The sequence below is a fragment of the Hemicordylus capensis genome, chromosome 1, assembly GCF_027244095.1.
Source record: "Hemicordylus capensis ecotype Gifberg chromosome 1, rHemCap1.1.pri, whole genome shotgun sequence".
Taxonomy (NCBI): domain Eukaryota; kingdom Metazoa; phylum Chordata; class Lepidosauria; order Squamata; family Cordylidae; genus Hemicordylus; species Hemicordylus capensis.
Window position 1 is genome coordinate 129,213,991 of NC_069657.1, and position 25,095 is coordinate 129,239,085.

Here is a 25,095-nt window from a genome sequence, read left to right on the forward strand (position 1 = left end):
AAACTCCCATATATGTGTGTATGAGTACACATATGTGGACATGTGCTCAAATTCTCTCTTTTTTCCTATAGAGTTTGGAAAGGAAATTAAAACCTCTTGTTTCCCAAAAGTTGCCTCAGTTGCTTTGCCGAATATGTCAACATGAGTAATGATTGTGAAAATCTGCCAGGAGGACCTTAGGAAAGAGGAAAAGCACACAAAACTGCAGCAGTCCAAGAGCTATACATAAGATTTGCCTGAGCTTTAAAAGCTAAGCTCGACAACAGCAGTAACAGAGTACATAGAGATATCAGTCCTATGCAGAAATTAATAGATGCACATCTATCTGTGGCTTCTAGGAGACATATGCCCAAGAGTCCCAACCCTCTCCATGGTGAGCCATGGCAATTATAGTTGATAGGAATCCCTAACCATTCTCAGCAAACCACAATTCCAGGATTCTTCAATGAAGTAATGACAAACTGGTATAAACATGATCAAAGCATTTAATAGCTACAGCTAATGTCTAATACAAGAAGACGCTTACAAGATATAAGTGATCTATATAACCTATTAACCTGTATATTCTCTAAGTAATATATCCGACATATAGGATATAAATGATGCAAGCCTTTATTAGCTATAACTAGTTGTCTACAGGAGTGCCTCATTATCCACGGGCGTTCCACTCCCACAGATTACCATGGGCAATGAAACCGTGGATAATGAGTTATTGAGTCTATAGGAACATGGGGATTAGGTTCCCAGACTCAACCCCCCCCCAAGAAATCACCTCCAAATCACAAAAACAGGCCAGATAAGGTGCCATACCATGCTCCACAGCAGTCAGGAATTCAAGGATGCCCCCCACAAGTGAAAAAGTCCCCCAAATTCAGATGAAAATCACGGGGGTGGTTTTTTAAAACACATGTGAGCCATAAAATGGCTCCTGCACTCAAAATGGCAGCCAGAAAAGACCTCCGAGATCATTTATGGCCACCCCCAACCAGTGTTCCCTCTAACAGGGATTCCCAGGTGTTACTGACTACAACTCCCAGAATCCCCAGCTGTAATGGCTTTTGCTTGGGGATTATGGGAGTTGTAGTCAACAACATCTGGGAATCCCTGTTAGAGAGAACATTGCCCCCAACCCGCAGATACATGAATTGAACCCCTTTTTAGCCAGATTTTTTTCAAGCATGCCAAGGTTGAGTATTCATTACCTGACCGCAGATACGTGAAACTGCAGATGGTGAGTCCACAGACAGTGAGGTAAGTCTGAACTTATACTTGTTCACATTAGACTTCTTATATCTCTGCACCTACACTGGAGTAAATCCATTGCATTGTCTCTAGTAATCTTTTGTGTTTTGTTGTTGAGAAGTTTGTCCCAGTGGTGATCCTGTAGATTGTGTTGGGAGTGGAGTCAGAAAGGAAAAGAGAGGGGAAGGAGAAGGAGAAGGAGAAAACTGAGTCATTTCTGAATAAACCCTTTGCTAAATCTAAGATTATTTTGAAGCTATTCAGACAAGCAGAAAATAGGGTTACATTCTGAAAGCAGATAGAACCCTATTTTTACCTCATAGCAAACAGACGGGTACATGCTGCAAACCCGGCAGGGAGTGTGAGCGACACACTATTAACATTTTAAGGTTCTCTCCAGCCATTGCTACCGTAGCATTGTTGGTCCTCCAGCCCCGCCCATGGCAACAGCAGTCCGTGAGTGGACAGAGCAAGCACATGACCCAAGGAGACCACTCAGAGGGCTCCAAGCTGCAGTCCCTCTTTGCTACTCCCTGATTGGTAGCCTCAGTTAACCCTTTCCTGTCAATTGCAGCACTGTCAAAGGAACTGAACTCCGTCCTGATGCCCAAAAGGAAAGAGAAGAGAGAGAGAAAAGAGCAGCTGCAGCTGCCAACCAGCCCCAAAGGAAGAGTCACACACACCCCCAACGCACTCCTCAGATCCAGGAGGGACACAGCAGATGCCCCCTGGAGCAATTGCCAGATGCCAATGAGAGCAATTGCAAGATGCCCCCCATAAGTAGCCCAGGCACAAGGCACACTCCGTACACCGCAGCATGGTTTGGGAAGGCAGAAGGGGGAACCTTCCCCTCGCCCGCTCACCCTCCCCACAACTGTGGCTGTGGCCTCCATGGCACACACCCCCACCCCACTGTATAGTGCGTGTAGAAGGTAAAAAGGCGAACCCCACCCCCCACTGCCACCCTAGCCAAGTGGCAACTCTGCCTCCCCATCAATCTGCCACTGCCACCCTTTGCTACCCTCTCTGGGTGTAGAAGGGTGGGCATGTGGGGGAGGGTGTCCCCATCATTCACCTGCCACTTGCCACTCTTGCAGTGCCAGCAGGGTGGGAGAGTGAGTGGCAAAGTGTCGCCCACACCTGCACAGCCTCATTGGCACTGCTACCCTCTGCATCTTGATGATGGTGCAAGGGTGGGCGGGTGGGTGCAGTGCCTTACCAAGGCAAATTGGGCACCTGGACTGCCCCCATCGTGATGCCCTCCGCCACTGCTGTGAGCCCCCAGCTGCCACCGCGAGCCTCCCCCCACTGCCATTGCCGCCATGAGGCTGAACCAGTGACCCTTGCACACACAGTCATTCCAGCGGTCACTCCCACTCCACCAGAAGATGGAAGGAGGAACCGGTGAAGCCCAGAGCGGTGTGCTACATACTCAAGTTCCTCCTCACAACAACCCTATGAAGTAGGCTAGACTGAGAGAAAAGTGACTGGCCCAGAGTCACCCAGCAAGTCTCATGGCTGAATGGGGATATGAACTCGGGTCTCCCCGGTCCTAGTCCAGCACCCTAACCACTACACCACACTGCAGGCAAGGGCAGCTGCAGGCAAGGGCAGGGACACTCCTGCTCTTGTCCATTGACTTGCAGGAGACAGCAAGGAGCACAAAAATCCCCATTCAGCCATGATACATTCTGTGTGACTCTGGGCCAGGCATTTCACTCTCAGCCTGACCTACTTCTCAGGGTTGTTGTGAGGAGGAACTTGAGTATGTAGTACACTGCTCTGGGCTTCTTGGAGGAAGAGCGGGATATTCTATATTATTAATTCTTCAAGACGGGCCATGCACCCTGCAGGGCAGCTGGAAAGCAGTTTGACAGTTGGATTGGGGGCGCTGTGATGCAGCAGGGAGCTCGGAGGCTGGGGGCAGCTTCATTCGCTGGACAGTTGGCCCTGAGGGCTGCGGGCAGCAGACGGTTGGCTGAGCAGTGCCGTGAAGTGGCAGGGAGCTCAGAGGCTGTCAGGCGAGCAGGCGACAATCCCTGGCAGTGGCAGTGGGAAGCAAAGACTACAAGACAGAGATAGAAAGACGGAGGACAGAGAGCATGAGCATGAGACCTGCGGGAGGGGGGGAGACTTGTGGGGGGGGCAAGCGGGGGTGGCAAGAGTGAGCGAGAGCATTGCAGGAGTGGAGAGAGACTTGCGGAGGGAGAATGGGAGTGGCGAGAGTGAGCAAGAGCATTGAGGAGGGTGGCGAGAGCGAGCAAGAGCGTTGTGCGGGTGCAATGCTACAGGCTCAGTGCAAGACCACACAGATGCTCTGTGCAGGGTCAGCTAGTAAAATGTAAAATGAATGAATAGTATGACATGTGTCTGTGCAACTATTCCCCTTAGGGGATAGGGCTGCTATAGGAAGAAAGATGTGTGCTCCCTGCCTGGCATCTCCAAGTCGGGCTGAGCGGGAATCCTGCCTGAGAGCCTCGGGAAGCCACTGCCATTCTGTGTCAATGGTACTAAGACGGTACTAAGCTGGATGGACTAATGGTCTGACTCAGTGGAAGGCAGCTTCCTATGTTCATGTTTTCCCTTGGACTCATTTGCAAGGTGCCTGACACTTTAAGGAAGCTCAGTGCTGTTTGCTGGACAGGCTTTCCCCAAGCAAACTTCTGCTTGCTTTGCAGCCCACTCTGTTATCCAGTCTCTATGGTATCTCCGGGGAAGGACCCTCAAGCAGCGTCCCACAGCATTCTGTGGCTCCACACCAGCACTGGGAGGGGGTAGGCAACCTCCCCTGCTTGCTGAACCTGGTTTTAGAGAAAGGGCTGGGAACCGGGTGACCCTCTTTTGACAGAGTCCTGTTTGAGAGCTTGCTGAGGTTCCACACGGTAGTGCTAATGCCGCCTTCAGACCTCAAGCCCCGTTTTTGCTGTTTGTGAGAATAGCTTCTTTGTGTTTATGAGGGACACAGCCATAAAACAAAATCCTTGACCTGCCAGGTGTACATAACAAATTTAACCTGTATATGTTACCTGAGTGTAATTGGTCATGCAGTGTTTTAGTAAAAGTCCCTTGGCAGACGATATGAACATATCAAACTGCCATATTATGACTCAATGAGCGGGGTCTCACGATCCGTGAGACCCGGTTTCACTTGGTGAGCCCTGGGCAGCCAGATTGGCCACCCACATGATGGCCAGCTCTGAGATGGAGCTGGTGGGGGCTGGGGAGCTCGGGGGCCGCACAGCCCCCAGAAGCCCCAGTATGCCCTGCACGAGCATCCAGGGCATACTGGGGAGACCCCCGAGCCGGGAGGCTGCTTTTAAGCCTCCCGGCCGGGGGTCTACTCACAAGTAGCCATGGCGCGGAGCCGCGCCGTGGCTACTCACGAGCAGTTAGCCCGGGTTTGCAGAGTGCTCACTTCGCAAACCCGGTCTAAGAGGTGGGCTACAGGAGCGGGTTAGCTGCTCCAGAACCACTGGGCTCAGCTGCGAGGCCGTTGGTTCTAACGATCACAAAAATCAGGCTAGGATTTTCCTAGCCGGATTTTTGTGATCGTAAGAATAGCCCCAATATGAGTCAAAGCATTGGCCCATCTAGCCAGGGACAGTCCTTCCATGAGGCAAGGTGAGGTGATTGCTTCAGGCAGCAGATTACTGAGGCACCAGTGAGGCAGCAAGATGCTCTCCTGCTCCCTGCTTTGAAAAGAAAAGGGAAAGAAGGTATAGAGGGTGCATGCACAGGGGCAGCTTTTGGCACCCTGCCTCAGGTGCACAGATGTTTTGAGCTGCCACTGCATCTAGCTTAGTATTGTCTGTACTGACCAGCAGCAGCTCTCCAGGGTTTCTGACAGGGATCTTTCCCAGCCCTATCAAGGGTTGAAGTTGGACTTTCTGTATGTAACACAGGTCTCCTACTATTGAGCTAGCACAGCCCCATCCCGACCTTGAGGCAGTAGCCATAAGATATATGTTTACTCACCCTGGCATTAGTATGGCAAGTGATCAGAACACAGTCCTTCCTGTTTGGGCATGTGATTCCATATGTTTTTCCGTAAGGAAGCATCAGAAGCAGACAGATTTTCACACCTTTTCTCCTGGGCTTGTAGGGAAACATTTATCACCAAATGTTATAACAATGTTGTTATAACAAATGTTATAACAACAACACTCCCCATCACTGTATTTGGCTTCTGCAGGGGGTGGAGTTGTGCTCCCAGTCCTTGAGGCAGACATGGTGGCTGCCATCTTGGCTCCCCAGACACATGCCTTGGGCCATCCAATAGGATCAAGGGAGCAGCTGCATAAGCAGCCAGCTCCCTTTCTATCACCCTTAGTCACTCTGAGGGCAGTTCACCCATCCCTCCCATCCCATTTCAGTGAGGGTTATCTGGTCGCCTTGGGGGCCAAGCAGGAATTTTTGGGATCACACCTGATTGGCCCTGATGTGGCCCTTTCCCCCCCTACTTCTCCCTGAATTCATGTATAGGGTTGGCATTGGTCAGTCACTTTGCCAGAGGGTATGGGTTGGTGTAGGTTGTCTTGTTTGATGTCTGACTGGAGGACCGTTTAAGGTGAGTAGGCAAGCCGAGGAACCACCCTTGCAGGTTTGGAATATGCCCCTACCCAGAGGCTTGCTGGCACCCACCACTCAGAGTTTTGTGGCCTGGGTGGGTGGGGCTGGTTGGCCTCCCCTCAGCAGGATTAACACCTCACGGTTGTTATAATGTCTGAACTTGGTGCCGGACTGAATTAACACCCAGTCTTTCACCTGGTCATGAGCGGTCCTCCATATGAGGCTGACTCATAGAGGAAATACCCACACTCTAATTTTTTGTTCATTGTTGCAGGTTATTGTATTAACAATTAATAAAGTGGCCCTAGTTCATCCAAATACATGTGTCTTATTATTGTGTCTGGAGGTGCAACTGCAGGGATGGTAATTTTCAGGCCTAATGAACAAAATAATCAACAACTGCAGAGTTATCCTTATTTGCACTATTTAAATTAACAGGTTAATGCCTGTTCACTGTATATTCTTCTAAATTAAAAATCTGATGAATAAAGAGGTATCCAGAATATGGTCAACAAGACTTAAAAGAGTTGGAAAGCAGCTGCATAAGGCCCTCACAATGCTATGCAGGAGGTAACTCACATCTTTTTGATAAAATTCAGAAAGTCTGTGGTATCCTTAAAGTAAGTGAGAATGTCAAAAACAAACAGTTTCAAGAATTATTTAAAAAATGGAAATAGATTCAAGTACTGAGCCACATCCTGAGACTATAGGTCTGCCTGGAACAAGACCATGTTCTTGTATATCTTGGGAAATATATAGAACTAGCTGACCTCACACAGAGCATCTGTGTGCTCTTTGGGACCGGCGGTTACCTCTCCCCACCTTCTGCCCCAGTCTCTGCTTCCAGGCCCAGCCACCTCTCCTCCCCACTGCCACTTCTGCCCGTGATTTCTTTCCCCCCTCCTGGGCCTTGCTCCATGGCCAGGCTGGGCCCACCACCTCTGGCCTCCATGGCCAGGCCTCCGCCACGGCAACCAATCCTCCTGGGTGCGCCTCAGTCAATCAAGCGCGTCCACCGCCACACCAATCAGCTGGGCGCTGGGATGCACATTCCAAGGCACACCCAGGAGAATTAATATAATAGATAAAGGCAACCTTTCCTGAGATTCTAATAGGAAATTATAGGTAGATTTAGAAATATATCCCATGATTAATGTTTCATCTAGTACAGCCACAATAGTCCTCAAAAAGATTAGGATCTTGGGAGCTATTATTATAATGTAAAGGATTGCCAAGTTGTAGAGCAATTTCTCCAATACAGTCCTTCCTGACCATAACCACTAAAGCTCCTCTTTTATCCACTGGTTTGATTACAATATCCTGATTACCTCTAAGGTTAGACAATGCTTGTCGTTCCAGTCTAGCCAAGTTGTACCAAATGTATATTATGCACTCTTCTAGTTCCTATACCTCCTTGAGACCCAGCTCTTAAAATGCCTTACTAAATGGGTTGTTAGGTGGGTTGAAAGCAGATTTAGGTTTAAAGATAAATCCATGTCTCATATTTTCTGTGGTATTACCCTTGAAAATATCAGCTAGTCTAATCTTCCGAAAGAGTTGCTGTAATTCTAGCATGGTGTTGAAAGAGTTATGTTCAGGTGCTGGTATAAAAGAAAGTCTATTTTCCAAAACACTTATTTCCAAAGCCAATAACTGACATAGGTTATTCACACACATGTGCAAAACTGGGCTAATGGAGCCTAGCCCGGTTTTGCATGTCTGTGTGAATCGCCGGGATCAGGACCGATCCCAGCGGCTACATGGTGGCAAACCCGCCTAAGTAGCCTCCCTTTAAAATGAGGTTAAGGGAGTGAGAGCTTTATTTCAGTTAAAACCATCACTTTGCTTTGTGTTTGGAGATAAACAGGAAGCTGTGGAAAATGTTTTAAAACTGGTGAAATATTTTCTAACTGGCTAATCCAAGTTCCTAGTTCTGTCTGTAGGGCTAAATTTGTGATAACCCTTTCATGCATGTAAGTCACCATATGATGAACACATCTGTGAACCAGTTCATAGGTCAAATGAAATTCGTATTCCCTTCCCCCGCCCCTGCATATGATCCTTTGAATCATATGCCTTATGTCTGAAGAATTCACATAGGATCACAATATTTTAGAGTTAGAATCGACCTTGGAGATTCTTCTAGTCCAACCCACTGATCAGAACAGGAATCTGCTACAGCATCCCAGACAGATGGTCATCCCACCTCTGAAAAACACTAGAGAAGGAGAACCCATCACTAGATAGGTCAGACTGTTCCACTATCAAACAGCTCTTGATTGATTGACTGATTGATTGATTAAGTGCCATCAAGTCAGTGTTGACTTTTAGCGACCACATAGATAGATTATCTCCAGGATTATCTGTCTTCAATTTAGCCTTTAAGGTCTCTCAGTGGTGCATACATTGCTGTAGGAATCAAGTCCATCCACCTTGCTGCTGGTCATCCTCTTCTCTTTCTTTCAACTTTCTCCAGCATTATAGACTTCTCAAGGGAGCTGGGTCTTCGCTAAGGTGGTGCATTTTGTTTTTCCCCCTGTTTTGTTTTTGGCCCGAATCTGAAACACCCCCGTTTTGTTCTTTGTTTGAAATCAGCCAATCTGAAACACCCCAATTTTGTTCTTTGTTCGAAATTGCAAAATCCGAATCCGAAACATTTTGGATTTTGAAAAATGGCCCCGAGAAAAAACTAGTGGGTGGGTGTGGTGGTGCCCAATGGGTGGAAACTACCACCCAAATTTCAGAGGAACTGGGCAAAGGGCTGATTTTTGGTGAATTTTTGAAGGATAGGATTTTTCCCATAGGGAATAATGGAGGTTTCAGCAAAAGTATAGCTTCATGTTGGGGGGAAAGGGGTGGCCCAGAGCAGAGTAGGGTGGGTGGTAGTGCCCAGTCGGGGAAAGGAAGCTGCCAGAATTATTTCAAAGGAATTGGGCAGAGGGCTGATTTTTAAAGATGTAATGGAGTTTGTGAATCTGTAAAGTTCTTCCCCATAGGGAATGATGGACCTCCATAATTCCTGCCCCATAACTGCACTTGGGGGGCACCAGGGTAGCCCAGAGCAAGTGGTGGTGTAGAGCACATAGGGTGCCAATCACCCCCATGGGTTGCTGACCCATGGGGTACTGGGTTCTGTTGTTTCTGAGATGTTTGAGTGTAGATTCAGATTCTCTGGTAGCATATGAGAGTGGATTCATGGTTTGTCATTGAAAATCTCATATGCTACCAGAGAATCTATACTCAGAACACCTCAGAAACAACAGAACCCAGCACCCCATGGGTCAGCAACCCATGAGGGTGGTTGGCACCCTGTGTGCACTATACCACCACTCGCTCCTGGCTACCCCAGTGCCCCCAAGGTGGAGTTATGCATCTTCTGAAACCTCCTTTATTCCCTGGGGGGGGGAACCTTAAAGAAGCATAAACTTCAACAATTCCTAAGAAATCAGCCCTTTGCCCTATTCCTTTGGAATAGGGCAAGTGGCAGGCACCCCTTGGGGCACTGCCACCCAACCCACTGTCTTGCCCCTCAGGCCCCCTTTCTGCCCCGAATCTGCCCCAAAGACATGTCAACTTCAGAAATTCTTTAAAAATCAGCCCTTTTCCCAATTCCTTTGGAATCTGGGTGGCAGCAGGCACCCAATGGGGCACTACCACCTGAACTACACTTCTGCCCCCAAAGCCCCCTTTCTGCCCCGAATCCACCCCAAATAACATCAACATCACACATTAACAACAGCAGAGGTTTGGAAAAAATCAGGCAGATTTCCAAAGGTCATGCACATCCACATCCCTCCCGCCCAAAATGCAATTGATCTATACACAACAGTGTGAAACAACAACAATGAAATGCACACTGCCCCACTAGCCAATGAGGGTAAAATTTACCCTTAAATTTGCTTAAAAGGAATAAGGAGGCAGTTGCCAGAAGATCAGCCCATGCTTTCGCTGGCCAGTCTGTGGGCTGGAAGGGCTGGAAATTCAAACAGAAGTCAAAACTCAAAATGGAGACTGAAGGAGAAAGACTTTTTGCGATTGCAAAATGGAGTTCCAAAACAGCCGAAACAACAAAACATTTTGTATCCGAAACAGGGACGTTTTGTTTTGGCTACAAAATTTTCTGTTTTGAGCATTGGGTGTTTTGTTTTGGCTACAAAATAGCCGAAACGTCCTGTTTTGTGCACAAAATGTTTTGTATCAGAAACGAAACGCACATCCCTAGTCTTCTCATCATGTGCCCAGAGTATGATAGTTTGAGCCTGGTCATTTGTGCCTCGAGTGAAAATTCTGGATTGATTTGTTCTATGATCCATTTGTTTGTTTTCCTGGATGTCCATGGTATTCCTGGATGTCCATGGTCAAAAGTCTTCTCCAGCACCAAAGTTCAAAAGCATCAATGCTTTTTCTATCTTGCTTCTTCAAAGTCCAGCTTTCACATCCATAGAATGTCGGGGGGGGGGGAACCATTGTCTGAACAACTCTAATCTTTCTAGGTGTAGACATGTCACAACATCTAAATATCCTTTCCAAGACCTTCATTGCAACCCTATCAAGTGCTAGTCTGTGGTGTATTTCTTGACTGCTGGATCCTTTACTGTTGATGGTCAATCCTAAAAGGCAGAAACTATCCACCACTTTAATATCTTCATTGTCAATTCTGAGGCTGGTTGCTGTTAGGGATGTGCACAAACCCGGTTCACTTGGTTTGGTTCAGATCCGAACCAGGTCAGAACCAGGAGGGGGGTGGTTCAGTTTTGGTTTTGTTCGAACCACCCCCTGGTTCGGTTCAGATCCGAACCAGTTCGTACTGGTTTGGACTGGTTCAGATGCCCAAAAATTGTTAGGATGGTAGCTGGCACCCAGGGGTACCTATGATAGCAATTGAGAATTTCAATGAGACGCCATGAATCCACTCTAATATGCTATCATAGAATCCACACTCAATACCTCAGAAACAACAGAACCCTGTACCCCATGGGTTAGAAACCCATGGAGGTGGTTGGCACCCTATGTGCCATACACCACCACTCGCTCTGGGTCACCCCAGCACCCCCCAAGTGCACTTATGGGGCTGCTGAAAGCTCCATTATAACTTATTATGAGGAAAAACCTTAAAGACGCGTAAACTTCAACAATTCACCAAAAATCAGCCCTCTGCCCAAATCCTTTGAAAAAATTCAGGTAGCTTCCTTGCCCCTACCTGCCACTACCACCAACCCCACACTGCTCTAGGCCACCCCTTTGCCCCCGACATGAAACTATACATTTGCTGACACCTCCATGTTTCTTTATGGAGAAAAACCTTAAAGACGCGTAAACTTCAAAAATCACTTAGAAATCACCCCTTTGCCCAATTCCTTTCAAGTAATTCTGATAGATTCCTTGCCCACCCTAGGAACTACCAGCCACCACACTCCACTCTACGACACCCCTTTCCCCCTGACGTGAAGCTATACATTTGCTGCAATCCTAATTATTCTCTATGAGGAATTCAAAAATACTTTAACAATTAACCAATAATCAGAGGAGTGTCCAATTGCCTTGGGATGTTTTTGGGGGTAGGCACCCCTGTATGTCTACCACCCTCCCCGCTTTTGTGCCCCTAGGTGCTCCACAATAGGGGATATGGACTGGTTCGGGTCCCATTATACTCTATGAGAAAAATAATTAAAAATATTTCAAATATTCATAAAAAAGCATAGGGGTGTCTGATTGCTTCAGGGTTTGCATGGTTGTTGGCACCCATGGGTGCTCCACAATAATGAATAATGGCCTGGTTCGAGTCCCATTATATCCTATGAGAAAAAATAAAAATAATTTTCAAAAATTCATAAAAAATCGCATGAGTGTCCGATTGCTTTGGGGTTTGGGTGACAGGTACCCCTGGGTGCCAGCTACCATCCTAACAATTTTTTGGCATCTGAACCAGTCCAAACCAGTCTGAACCGGTTCGGATGAAACCACCCCTGATTCGGTTCAAATTCGAACCTGCAGCCCGAACCTGATGACTGGTTCGGTTCGGATCCAAACCACCGAACCACCGCGGTTCAGATCTGAAGTGGTTCAGATCTGAACCGGTTCGCACATCCCTAGTTGCTGTACCCATTGTCATTAGTTTAGTCTTCTTTACATTTAATTGTAGCCCCATTTTTTCACTGTGCTCCTTGACTTTCATTACTAGAGCTTGCAGATCATCCTCATTCTCAGCTAAAAGTGGTGTCATCAGCATAGTGCAGGTTATTGATGTTTCTTCCTCCAACTAAAACCACACTCATCTTCTTCCAATCCAGCTTCTCTCAGTATATGTTCAGCATATACTTACAATCTGTTGGCCACTGTGTTGATCTCCAAATTTGCTGGCATGGGTTGTTTAGAGCCTTGACTGATTCTTCTTCTGTTGCCTGCCATATTTCTGTAGATATTCCATCAATTCCTGTAGCCTTCCGACTTAGTAATGATCGGAGATTACTAACTTCATCTTCCCGTACTAGAGGTTCTTGCAAGTAGAGAATATCTTCTAGAGTATCTTGGATGTTGACATCCCTGCTGTACAGATTTTTAGTATACACCTTCCACCTCTGTTTGATCTTCTCTGTATCAGTTACTATCTGTCCTTTGGCATCCCTTAACATACCAATTCGAGGTTGAAACCTCCCTCTGAGTTCAGAAATCTTTTAGAAAATTTGCCTTGTTTTTCCATGTCTATTTCCATCCTCAAAGCCTTTACAGATGTCATTGTAGTATTGCTCCTTGTCTCTTCTAACAGCTTTCTGAAATTCCCTATTAAGTTCCTTCCTGGGGTCTTTATCTTTCTTGACTTTGGCTTCTCTCCTCTTCTGGGTAATTTCCACTGTCTATTCTGTCATCCATTTTGCTATCTTCTGTTTCTTGGTCTTTGGCAGTCTCTTTTTACATTCATCCTTAACAACTTCTTTGATTTCATTCCATAGTTCCTCTGGCTCTCTATCAATGAGGTTTGAAACTTCAAAGCAGTTCCTGATATTCTCCTTGAAAATGGTGGGTACATTCTCAAGATCATATTGTGGAAGCTGGATAGCTTTGTTTTTCTGCTTTAGCTTGACTTGGAACTTGCAGATGAGCAATTCATGATTGGTTCCACAGTCGGCCCCCAGGCATGTCTTAGCTGTTATAACTGAGGTCTTCCACCTTGTTGCACCAATAATGTAATCAATTTGATTTCTATTTGATTTCTGGTGATGTCCATGTGTATAGGCTCCACTTTGGTTGTCTGAAGAAAGTGTTAGCTATGAAGAAAACATTGGCTTGGCAGAAACTATTAAGTTGTTCTCCTGCTTTGTTCCTAGGCCATATAGGCTGACTGTGTTTTCCTCCTTACCTTTTCCAACTTTGGCATTCCAGTCTTCTACCACTAGCATCACATCTTGCTTGCATGTTCCATCAATTTCAGACTGAACTTGAGCATAAAACTCATAAACTTCCTCTTCTTGTGCTTCAGTTGTTGGGGCATAGACTTGAAGAACTGTCATGTTAAAGAGTTGTCCACAAAATCTAACTGATATTAGTTGGTTACTGACCACATTGTACCCAAGTACTGTCATTGCTATATCCTTCCTGACTATGAAAGCAACACTGTTCCTCCTTTGGTTTTCGTGTCCTGAGTAGTAAACGGTATGATTTTCTGACTGAAAGTGTCCCATTCCAGTCCATTTTAATTCACTGATGCCCAAGATGCCAATCTGTAGTCGATTCATTTCATCTTTCACTGTGTCGAGCTTTCCCATATTCATGCTCCTTGCATTCCATTGTAATTCTGTTCCCATTGTAATTCTGTCTTTGCAGCTTTGAATTTTCTTTTCCCGCACAGCAACATCAGCTGCTAGACATCCAAAAGGCTTTAGTCTAACCGTGAAATAAACACCATCGGTACTCTGAGAGATCCTCAGCTCTTCCTCAGTAGCATGTTGAGTACCATCTGACCTGAGGGGCCCATCATCCGGTACTACATCGACAATCATTCCATTTTGTGTATCCATGTGGTTTTCTTGGTAAAATACAGGAGTGGTTTACAATTGCCTTCTCCTGTGCAGTATGAAATGATGCCTTTGTCATTGTCACTGAAGTGATCATCCACCTCCAGCACCTTCCTATATTGCTGCTGCCCAATATAGGTGCCTGCTTGCTTTAGGAATAGCTAAATAGTAGCAAGCATGACTTGTCCCCTTAGCTAAGCAGGGTGTGCCCTGGTTGCATATGAATGGGAGACTTGATGTGTGAGCACTGCAAGATATTCCCCTCAGGGGATGAAGATGCTGTGGGAAGAGCAGAAGGTTTCAAGTTCCCTCCCTGGCTTCTCCAAGATAGGGCTGAGAGAGATTCCTGCCTGCAACCTTGGAGAAGCTGCTGCTAGTCTGTGAAGACAATACTGAGCTAGATAGACCAATGGTCTGACTCAGTATATGGCAGTTTCCTTTGTTCCTATGTTCCTAGCTGAGCAGCTGGGATGACCTTCATGCTTTGAGTGACCCTACCAGGAGTATACCTCCCAGCATACTTCGCTCATCCCTCCCAGGAACACACACACACACACACACACCGCCATGATGAGGCAGCATAGCAGTACTTGGGCAGAGGTGGGGGGTTCCTGCTCTTACAGATAGAAAATTCCTCCTAATGTCTAGAATGAATCTGTTTCATTGAAATTTCAACCCATCCAGAGAGCAAGACTGCTCTTTTTTCTATTTGACAGCTCTTCACATATCTGAAGATGGCTATCATATTTCCCCTTAGTATCCTCCTTCTCCAGGCTAAACATCTGCAGCTTCTTTAACGATTCCACATAAGACTAAGTTTCCAAATCCCTTTGTTGCCCTGTGCTGAATTAGTTCCAGCTTGTCAAAGTCCTTAAAATGCAGTGCCCAGAACTGGACACAGTGGCCAGCATCTAGAGCAGCATCCTGTGCACACTCCTAACATCCACTGCCATGCTGGACTATCCAGGACCTTTCTCCAAAGCATGGGTGCTTTTGCACTTTTGTGCAAGAGTGCAAAAACTTTTAAGAGCTCATCCGCCTCTAGAAGTGCTCTATTAGAGTCAAATACATTGCTTGACCTTTAGTGACCAAGTGATAGCTTACTGCATTGTACACGAAACCATGGGGCATGCTGATTGCCTGTAAAATTTCCTAACTGATGAAGAGGATTTTACTACTCTCCTACTTCTCCAGATCTCTGAGTGGAAGCAGCAGTATGATAAAAATTTCCTCACCACTTGGCAGGAGCTCATTAGTGAAGAAACAAATGTTCTTAAAGTGTAAACATCTGGTAAACATTTACATTTAAAAATTCAGATTTTTGACTTCAGCATTCTGCGTTCAGATTCCATGATGTGAAACTTGAATTTAGAATGTCTTGGTTAGTTGTGTCATTAATAAATTTAATATAAAATGTCCTACAGTCTGTTGCAAGTTATGTAGCAAATACTGACTGCTACTGCATGCCAGCTGTCAGAAATTGTTAAATATTGACAGTAGCAGGCATTGTGGGGCTCCTGCCAAAGTCAGCTGCCATTTCTTCCTCTCTTCTCTGTCATGTCTTGTACTACAAAACACACAACATTACTACATTGCAAATTTTCTGGCCCTACATTTCATTGGATTTCACTTGCAGGGAAACTTGCATGTCATGCCACACACTTCAGTACTGGGGGCTGCAAGAGAAAATAGGACAGACACAGCATACAGCCCCCATAATTCCCTAATTCTGGCTTAAAGGAAGTTGTGTAGAGGGTATTTATTTGACTTGTCAGTTCCCATCTTTGGGGTTTGTATTGCTAAGGTTCTCTATTGTGTCAAAATGCTGTGTCCAAATGGTTTCATTGTGTTTAAATATGTTCAGGAAAGGCTGCTTTCTAAAGCCAGCTATTCCACAAGCTCCAAAATATATATTTTAAGAAGGAAATTCTCTTGCTGCTAAAGTTAACATTCTGCTACCACCACCATATTGCCCAGCAAACCACACAGAATGATGCCGCTGACCATCAGATCAGTAACAACATATTTTTGAAGTATTAAAGAGGAAACACAGCAACGCCTTTTAATGTAATCTTCACAGATTCAGCAGGGTTGTGTGTCTTCAGGCAAAGAAAAGAAAAAGATCAACATTTTACTCCTCTGTAAAATATGATGGCAGTAATACCGAGGAAATTAAATTTCACCAAACTGCGTTAAAGTGACATTATTAGCATATCTTAAAGCCACAACAAGCATAGAAATGTAGTCATTTCAGTTCTGTTTCTGTCCTTAACTTGCCCTGTGTTGTTTGAGGTAAGGTAAGGATAACTTGCCACTTTAAAGAATGCCTCAAGTCTTTCACACTTGACTTCACTTAACTGTCACATTTCCAACACCTCTAAGGCTGAAGAACCAGACATGTTTCTTTCTGGATGAATTTCATATTCATAATACATTCCTGAAGTAAAATATTGATAAGTGAGCAAGGAAACTGTGACATTAAACACTAGCCAGCTCTAAAAGAGTGCTCTGTCTTCTCTTTGCTGGCATCTCCACTGAGATATCTCTACCTTCATTGCTGGCAACGTGTATGTGTGTGGACACACATACAAAGTGGCACCTTGCACTTCCCAGATTTGCCCTCTTTTCAAAGCAAAAGTGTATAGACCTTGTGGCTGTGAAGAGAAGCTTGTGAAAATGCTATAGTCCTCCTGAGTCAGGTGTGCTTAATTCCACAGGAATCAATAGCTTAAGGAAGCATGCCCAATGGTACGTTTGGATTGTGGCTGATATGTTTGGATTGTGGTCAGAACCTTGCTATCTGAGGAGTGTGACTGAAAGGAGTTTCCATTGCTCAGGTTGTGGTACTATGTACATATCTCTGTGTGTCCTTGTGATATTTCTGCCCCCTTTTCAGATGTTCTTATCTGCCTGTTTACATGTCTGTCTATGACGATTGCACACACTCATTTGTCCAAAAGACTCAGGGTGGCATACATAGGGCATACAATTCAATTTTATCCTTGAAGGCTAGGTTGAGAGATAGTGAGCCCTTTCACACAATCATATGGGGGTGGTTTGAGTGAGGGGGTAAAGAGCTCCTGCCCTGGTAGCCACAGATGAGCAGAACTCTGTTTGGGTCTACAAACCAAACACACAGACAATCCCTGAAGTAGCAGTCTCCATAGCTGAAACCAGGAGTTCCAAGAATTGAAAAAGTTATCCCAGCATGCATTGCACTACTAGTAGTGTGGCAACTCTCATTACATCATCGGCTGTCCTCTGATCAGCCATAAAGGGGCAGGAAGCTGGACTAGCCCTACTGGAGGTACTGCAAGCAACGGATTATAGGATGTGTTTTGAAGAGTGGCACTTTCAGACAACCATTAATGCCTGGGTATACTACCTTCTGCTCTCTTTTTCATGATTGTGTGAATGGGCTCAGGGACTGACATACTGCACAATGTTATGCACATGGTAGAATGTAATGTTTGTGCAGTTACACAACAGTGCTGTTGTGCAAGTGCAAAAATTGTGCAAATGGAGTTGCGCAACAGTGCAGTCATTATATAATGGCTGCACTGTTGCACAACTCCATTTGTGTATTTTTTGTATACAGAATAGCACTCTTATACTACTACTGTGCAAACACTGCATTCCACCATGTGCTTAATGTTGCACTATGGCCATATTCACATGTAATGTGGAACTGTGGGTCCAATGGAACCACGGTTCCACTCTCCACCCCCACCCCACTCCTGTCCAAATTTGGACGTAATGGAGAGCACTGTCTCTACAGTCAGGAGGCTAGTCAGGCTGCAGAGAGGAGGGGGAACTGGCTGTGTGGGCTTCTTCTTGGCATGATGAACTCACACAGCCAATCATAGCTGGAGAAAGGGAGGAGCGTCCTTCCTCAACTCTAATTGAAGGGAACGCAGCTTGTGGTTCTGAATTGACTCAACACAGGCTGTGCATGTGGAACCCTAGGTTGGGGTGACAAAACTCACTACAACCTGAGGCTTCAGACTGGAGTTTTAAAAATTCTGGATTAAAACACTCTGGATTTTTGAACCCAGTCAAAGTCCAACAATCTGACCACTATACAATACCGGTTATCCATATATTACTTGCAGAACATTTACTACAACCTTCCTTCCTCCTATTTCATCCAGTGCTTGCCAGAACATATCAAGCCTTTTGAGAACCTGGGTCACCGGAAATGTAATTATGCAACTCAAGCAGATATATTCAAATATTCTTAACGGCTGTTCAAATCAGAAATGGGTGCAGAATATTTTCAGGAGTGGTGGGCCAGAGTTCATATAACTCTGTCTTGCTCTAGAGTCTCCATGAAAGTCTCATTATTAAAACCTCCTCCAAGGGTGGAAATTGCATACTTTACCACAGGCATCTTGTTTCAATGTTCTAGTGATTTAGAGGCACTTCCTAATTTGCAAACATTCCAGTTCTGTGGATAGTTGTTCCTATGACAAGGCATACTGCTTTGTGCCAATACAATAGTGGCAATGTCCTGCTCAATGTCCTGTGTTTGTGGATATCACTTGCTACCATCATACCAGATTAGCCAATTCTCACAGAGAGATACGATGCCACTAACTGTAGAACAATAACATAATATGGCAGAGTAGTTTGTACTGGCTGACATCCAAACTAAGAATGCATGTGCAGCAAATGCACAGGACACACTATGGAGGAGGGGCAATTTTTGCCAATCTCCCCTTCCCTCTGTAGTTGACTGTGACTCCCAGAAATCCCTAAGGTAAGACCCTCAGGGACATATTGTGAGTGGCACAATCACCTACAGAAGGAAGAGCAAATTAATTAACATTGCCCCTCCCCTCTGGCATGCACAAGGCATCACTAGATGCACACTTTGTTAGTCTGGATGTTGGCCACTGCCAAGAGCTGGCTAAAGTAACACCTTTTTATTAGCCAGCACATGCTGTATGTGAAACACCATCCGCAAACATTGTAGCACATGGTCTTTTTGAATGCACACAGTTAAAATGCCCAGTCTTAAGGCAGCAGCTATCATACTCAGGCATAAGACTCATGCTTACCATAACCCTGCAAATCTCATGGGGAGCTAACCCTTTATTCATAAAACTTTCCAACCAGCTCATATGGTTTAGATGTGAGTGAAATGTCAGTGATCTTGCCAAGTCTGTGATTTGCCATGCCTGGGAATAGTTTCAGATGATACCTTACAGAAGTGTCAAAGCCTACAGGACAGAGCATTGGGCCCCAGACACCATTTGTGTGAGCAGGATTTATGATTCTGGTTCCTTCTTCTCTCATTCTCTTCTTAACCTTTTCCCTGCCCACCAAGGAAGCAAAAGAATCCTCAAACCCCTTGTTCTGGAACCTAAAGAGTTTGTATACATTATTTGTAGTGCGGAGCTCAAAGTTCTTACTTAAGAATTCTTAGTGCCGAATTTGGGGTGACAAGCAAAATTCAGTAGGGCCAAAACCAGACAATTTTCAGGATAGTCCCAAGAAATTCCAAGGATGTTTCAGAGGCAGCTTACTGTGGGTGGGGGGAGGCAGCTGCCCTTTTCCCTCCCCCCCCGCCCCGTTTCCTCTTTGGTAGTAATAGCAATGGTGGCAGCAGTGCTGTGGAGCTCTACTTGATAGCCAACTCTTACTAGTGGCAATGAATTCCTCCTCCTCCTCCTTAAATGCCATGAATGATGCTGTGCCATGACATAGCATCATTCCTATGAGGCTTCTGAGGGAACAAATAGTGTCCACCTGTGGGCTTCACAATTTCTCGCCGCTGCCACCACCACCACCCCCAATCTGCCCTCCATTTTTGATGCATTTTGATAATGCGGCGGAGAAAGGAGAGAGGATTTCAGATCAGCCCTTCCTATTTTCGTTTTTGTTATCAGCCCCCTATTTCAGAACATACAGACAACATAACTCCACAGAACATAAAGACGCAGGTTTACTAGATGTACCATTTGTAGCATACTTGTTTGAACTAACATAATCCAAGAAGCCAAATGGTCTGACTGTGGAACTGTAACTGAGCTGCAGCCATTATACTAGCTGACATACTGCACAATGTTATGTGTGTATTGTGACGTAATGTTCACACAGTTGTGCAAGTGTGCAATTGTGCTAAATACACAACTTACACAAATCCAGTTGTGCAATTGATGGCCATTATTTCCTGTGATCTTGCACAGCTGTGCAAATGTTACATTGCAACTTGCACATAAGATTGTGTAGTACGTCATTCTCTGACTACATTTTACATTGTCTGGTTGCTCTGCAAAATAGCTGCACTCATCCTGACATCTTGCTTTCATGCTTGTTAAATAATTTTGAATTTTTAAAATTATTCATATTGAACGCAGCTTCCTAATGGAATTCAGATCTGAGAAAACAAGATCAAAAGTCCCTTGTTTTATAAACCCACATCTAAATGAATTCAAATCCTACAGTGGCGGGCTGTCCTTAGTTTGTGAAACTGTGTTCTGGTACAACTCAAGAACTCTTCATCATGGCTGACGCAAAAAAGGTCCTGTTGGATGATAGCCTCGGATTAAGCCCAGATGTTGAAGACTGTGGATATTGGGAGCAACCTTTTAACCATAAAGTACAGGACTCGCTTCTCAAATGACTCAGAGCAGTTCTAACTGTGTGCCTGGAAATGTCTTATAGCTTGTGTTGACAGGGAGTAGTTATCTGAATATAATGTCCAGGATACTTTGCGAAAATAAGAATGTTGAGGATGGTCAGTACTGAAAAAGTGGGCTTGATTTGACACTGCCTTGCTGCAGTATGTACGGTTCTTGTACAACAATTTATCAGCTCTGTGAGTTCTGAGAATTCTAATGACTAGCTGGAGAGAAGGAGAAGCCCCAGAATCAGTCCTTCCATCCTAAATAAAAGATCAGCATTGTCAATGGGTTTAGCACCACCAGGCATCTGTTTGGTGATGCACTTGTGGGTGCAAGAAGATGAACACACATTTATTTATTTATCATATATATTTATCATATTTATATATTTATTTTTCATATTTATGATTGATTAAGTGCCATCAAGTCAGCGTCGACTCTTAGTGACCACATAGATAGATTCTCTCCATGATGCTCTGTCTCCAACTTGGCCTTTAAGATCTCTCAGTGGTGCATTCATTGCTGTCATAATCGAGTCCATCCACTTTGCTGCTGGTCCAGCTTTCACATCCATAGAGTGCCATGGGAAAAACCATTGTCCAAACAATTCTAATCTTTGTAGGTATAGACACATCACAGCATCTAAATATCCTTTCCAAGGCCTTCATTGCAACCTTACCAAGTGCTAGTCTGCGGAGTATTTCTTGACTGCTGGATCCTTTACTGTTGATGGTCAATTCTAAAAGGCAGAAGCTATCCACCACTTCAGAGTCTTCATTATCAGTTCTGAGGCTGGTTGCTGTACCCATTGTCATTAGTTTAGTCTTCTTTACATTTAGTTGTAGTCCCATTTTTTCACTGTGCTCCATGAGTTTCATTACTAGAGCTCGCAGATCATCCGCATTCTCAGCTATCAGAATGGTGTCATCAGCATAGCGCAGGTTATTGATGTTTCTTCCTCCAACTGTAAAACCACACTTATCTTCTTCCAATCCAGCTTCCTTCGGTAAATGTTCAGCATATAAGCTGAATAAAGAAGGAGAAAGTATACAGCTTTGTCTTACTCCTTTGCTGATCTGGAACCAGTCTGTTTCACCGTGTTCCGTCTGGAAGGTAGCTTCCTGTCCTGTGTATAGGTTTCACATTAGAGCAATGAGATGTTCTGGGATGCCCATTTTCTTGAGGATATTCCACACCTTGCCTCCATAGGTGTACTCATTCCTTTGGCCTCTGTAAGCCCCAAATACTCCAGTAAATCATTTATTTTCTGTTTGGGGTTAAGCAAATAGCTTTCATCCTCTTGTCTGTCTATGTGTATCCCAAGATAGTGTGAAATAGGCCCAAGTTCTTTTACTTCTATGTCACTATTCAGGTGTTTTATTGTTTCAAGGCTGTCCTCTCTATTTTCATAACAAATTATCAGATCATCAATGCAAGTAAGTATATAGGTCCATCTGTTGTCTTTGAACCTCAAATACAGGCAAGGGTCAGCCTTTCCTTGGCTAAATTCCTCATTGACTAGCAATTGATTTAATTTGACATTCCAGGCTCCAGCAGCCTGTGAGAAATAGCCTGTCCATAAATACTTTTTCTGCAGCTAACATACAAGGTTTTCTTTACCAGGTTCCACAAATCCTGGAGGCTGCTCCTTAAAAATAAATAAATGCAGTTTTAATGTCTATGTGATCCACTTGCATTTTCTTTGCTGCTGCAATGCTTAGGAGTGTCCTTTCTAAGTTGTACTTTACAACTGGAGCAAATGTCTCATCATAACCTTCCCCAAATATTTGCAAGAATCCCTTTGCCAACAGCCTCACTTTGAATCGCTGGACATTTCCTTCGGCATTTTGCTTAATTTTAAAAAATCCACTTGCATCCCACAGTCTTTCTTCCCTCAGGTGAGGGAAGTGTCCATGTGCTATTTTTGTGAAATGATTCCATTTCTTCTTTCGCAGCTTCCTTCCAGTTTTGTGCTTCAGTTGCAGGCAAGTTATCAGTTTCTTTCCACATGCTTGGTTCTTGAAACCTACCTCCATTTGCAATGTAGTAAGGTTTCTTATGCAGAATTTCTATATTTTGTCATGTTGAACACCACACCCTTTGTTCATCACCAGCATCTCCTTCTGCTGAATCACTGCCAGGTGTAAAACTTACAGTAGATCCTTCCTTTTGGTCATATTGCCTTGATTCTTTCTCCAACTGAAAATTGGGCTCTAAGATTGGCAGTTCACTAGTGGATAGTTTTTCATTTTCACTGAAGTATGCTACATTGTATATTTTAATTGTTTCTGTGGCAAGATCTAAATTCCTATATCCGTTACATCCTATGGAATAGCCAACAAGTATCCCTTCCTCAGATCTACAGCTGAGTTTCGTCCTTTTGGTTTTTGATATATAGGTGTATGCTTTAGATCCAAACACTCTTATATGGCTCAAAGTGGGCTTTTTACCATGCCATAACTCATGTGGCGTTGTTCCTGTGGCCTTTGTTGGCAATCTGTTTTGAAGGTAAGTAGCAGTCATCACTGCCTCTCCCCAAAATTTAGTAGCCAAACCAGATATTCTTTGCATTTTATTTGTCTCTTAGATGCACTAAGATTGGGTCACTCACTGCCAAGAAAATCATTCCTGATGCCTTTTCATCTGCTTTGTCTCATTTTTTTCTGCTCCTCTTCTGCATCTGCAGTATGCTGGGTGTTACCAACATGTGCACAATTCCAGCAACCAGCACAATTCATATGCACTCAGAGGTGGTGGTCCCCTGGTGAATCACCTAGTGCCTGCTGGTTGCTAGAATTGTTGCAAAGAAGGCTGGATGAGATAGGCCTTAAGATCTTCCCAAATATATACTTGTGGTGTGTGTGTGTGTGTGTGTGTGTGTGTGTGTGTGTGTTTTTCTAAAAAGTAGCCCAGGAAGAACTGAAGTCAGTCTACCCCTGCTTTAGTATAAGGAAATCTGATCTAGAAAGGCAATCTGATTGCAGAAGCCTGTTTCTATATACTCCTTGTCCTGGCTGATTTGGGCAATAGAATTGTAAATATCTCAGTACCTGTTTCTGTCTTTTATTATTTACCTTTTATAAAATGGGGGGAAACCAGTATCACAATTCTTTAAAGTGAGTCTCTTAAGATGCATCCTTGCATGGTGTCATGTTATTAATAACAGCAGTGTTATTAATTGTTTTCTAATAGATATACCTTTAATAAGATCTCCTGTTCCCAACATTTGCATACTTTATTGAGACCAAGGAACAGGATGAGGCTATCCAGATGACGGGGCAAGGTTGTGTCGACTTAATTCTCCATGAATGCAGGGACATGTAGCAGGTTTAGTCCCAACGATGGCCCTCCTTTACTTTCTCCAGTTCAAAGTGAATGGCTGCTATTCACTCTGACTGTGAACAGTAAAACAATTTCTGAAGGTTGCATGTTATGTTGTACTGCCATGTATTTCCAGGTAGTCTGCAGTGCTCCATAGATAATGGTCTCAGGTCAGATCTTTCCTTTGTGTATCTCAAGTTTCTTGCCCTGGAAAGCTTTCATGAACATACATTCCACTGAACTGCTGGACTTTTAGTTCCAAAGACTCATGCCTGTGGCTTAGTGGTACATAGAAAAGTCTATTGTGTGCATCGTCCTCTTCTCCACCTCCTCTCCAATCCCACAGCTCCTGAAGGGCTGAACTGAGTCATGGATGATTTTACCTACTGGAAAAGAAACCAGGCACATCCCAAGAGAGCAAAGCTGAAAGCACATGAACAGCATGCCATTTGTATGATGTTAGAGAACAGTTTGGGTGGGTGTGAAAGGACTCAAAGACTACTGGATTCTATAGTGCAGTGTTAAGACACAAGAGTGATGTTTCCCAAATGTTGTGCAGCAGCATCTTGGCATATACTTTGGCATACCCTCACATTACATGGGAGTATTGCAGCAAACTGGAGTGACAGTGGCTCACCTCATGAGTAAAGGTTGAGTTTTTGTTTCCCACTTTCTTGCAGGCAGGAGGAGGGAATTCTGGGGAGGAGGCACATGATGTCACACATATTTCAGGACTGAAGCTGGATCTCTTGCTCCAGCACATCTCCAGTGATCCATGATCATGGCTTAATGCCTCCTGGCACAACCCAACATTTTCTGATAGATGGTGAGTGCACAAACTGAGGTGTGGTTGCATTCACAAAGCTAGTTGCCACAAAACTGGTGTTTTCAGGAGAGCAAAGGGCATGCCTGGAGAAGGGGCAAGGTTCATCTCCTGATAGTGGGCTTTCCAGAGATATCTGGCAGGCCATTGTGAGAAAAAAGATGTTGAACAAGCTAGGCTTTGCCTGATCCAGCAGGGCTTTTCATATGTTCTTATGTTCACTCCAGAAAAACCTCAAATATGAGTCTTGTGCACATGTTATAGTCATGTATACTGAAAATGAGTAAAAGGGGAAGCAGAATCATACCAACTCATACCTGCTGACTTCTGCCCCTCCCCTACATACACTCAGCATCACATGAGAAGAGCCCATGTAACTATGTACGTTAGGAAATGTACATGTGTGTGGGCTCTGTCTGCACAATGGGGACATCACAAAGGCAGGATCCCTGCTCATTCACATGCACACACAATTTGCATGTGTGTAGACTCTTCCCCA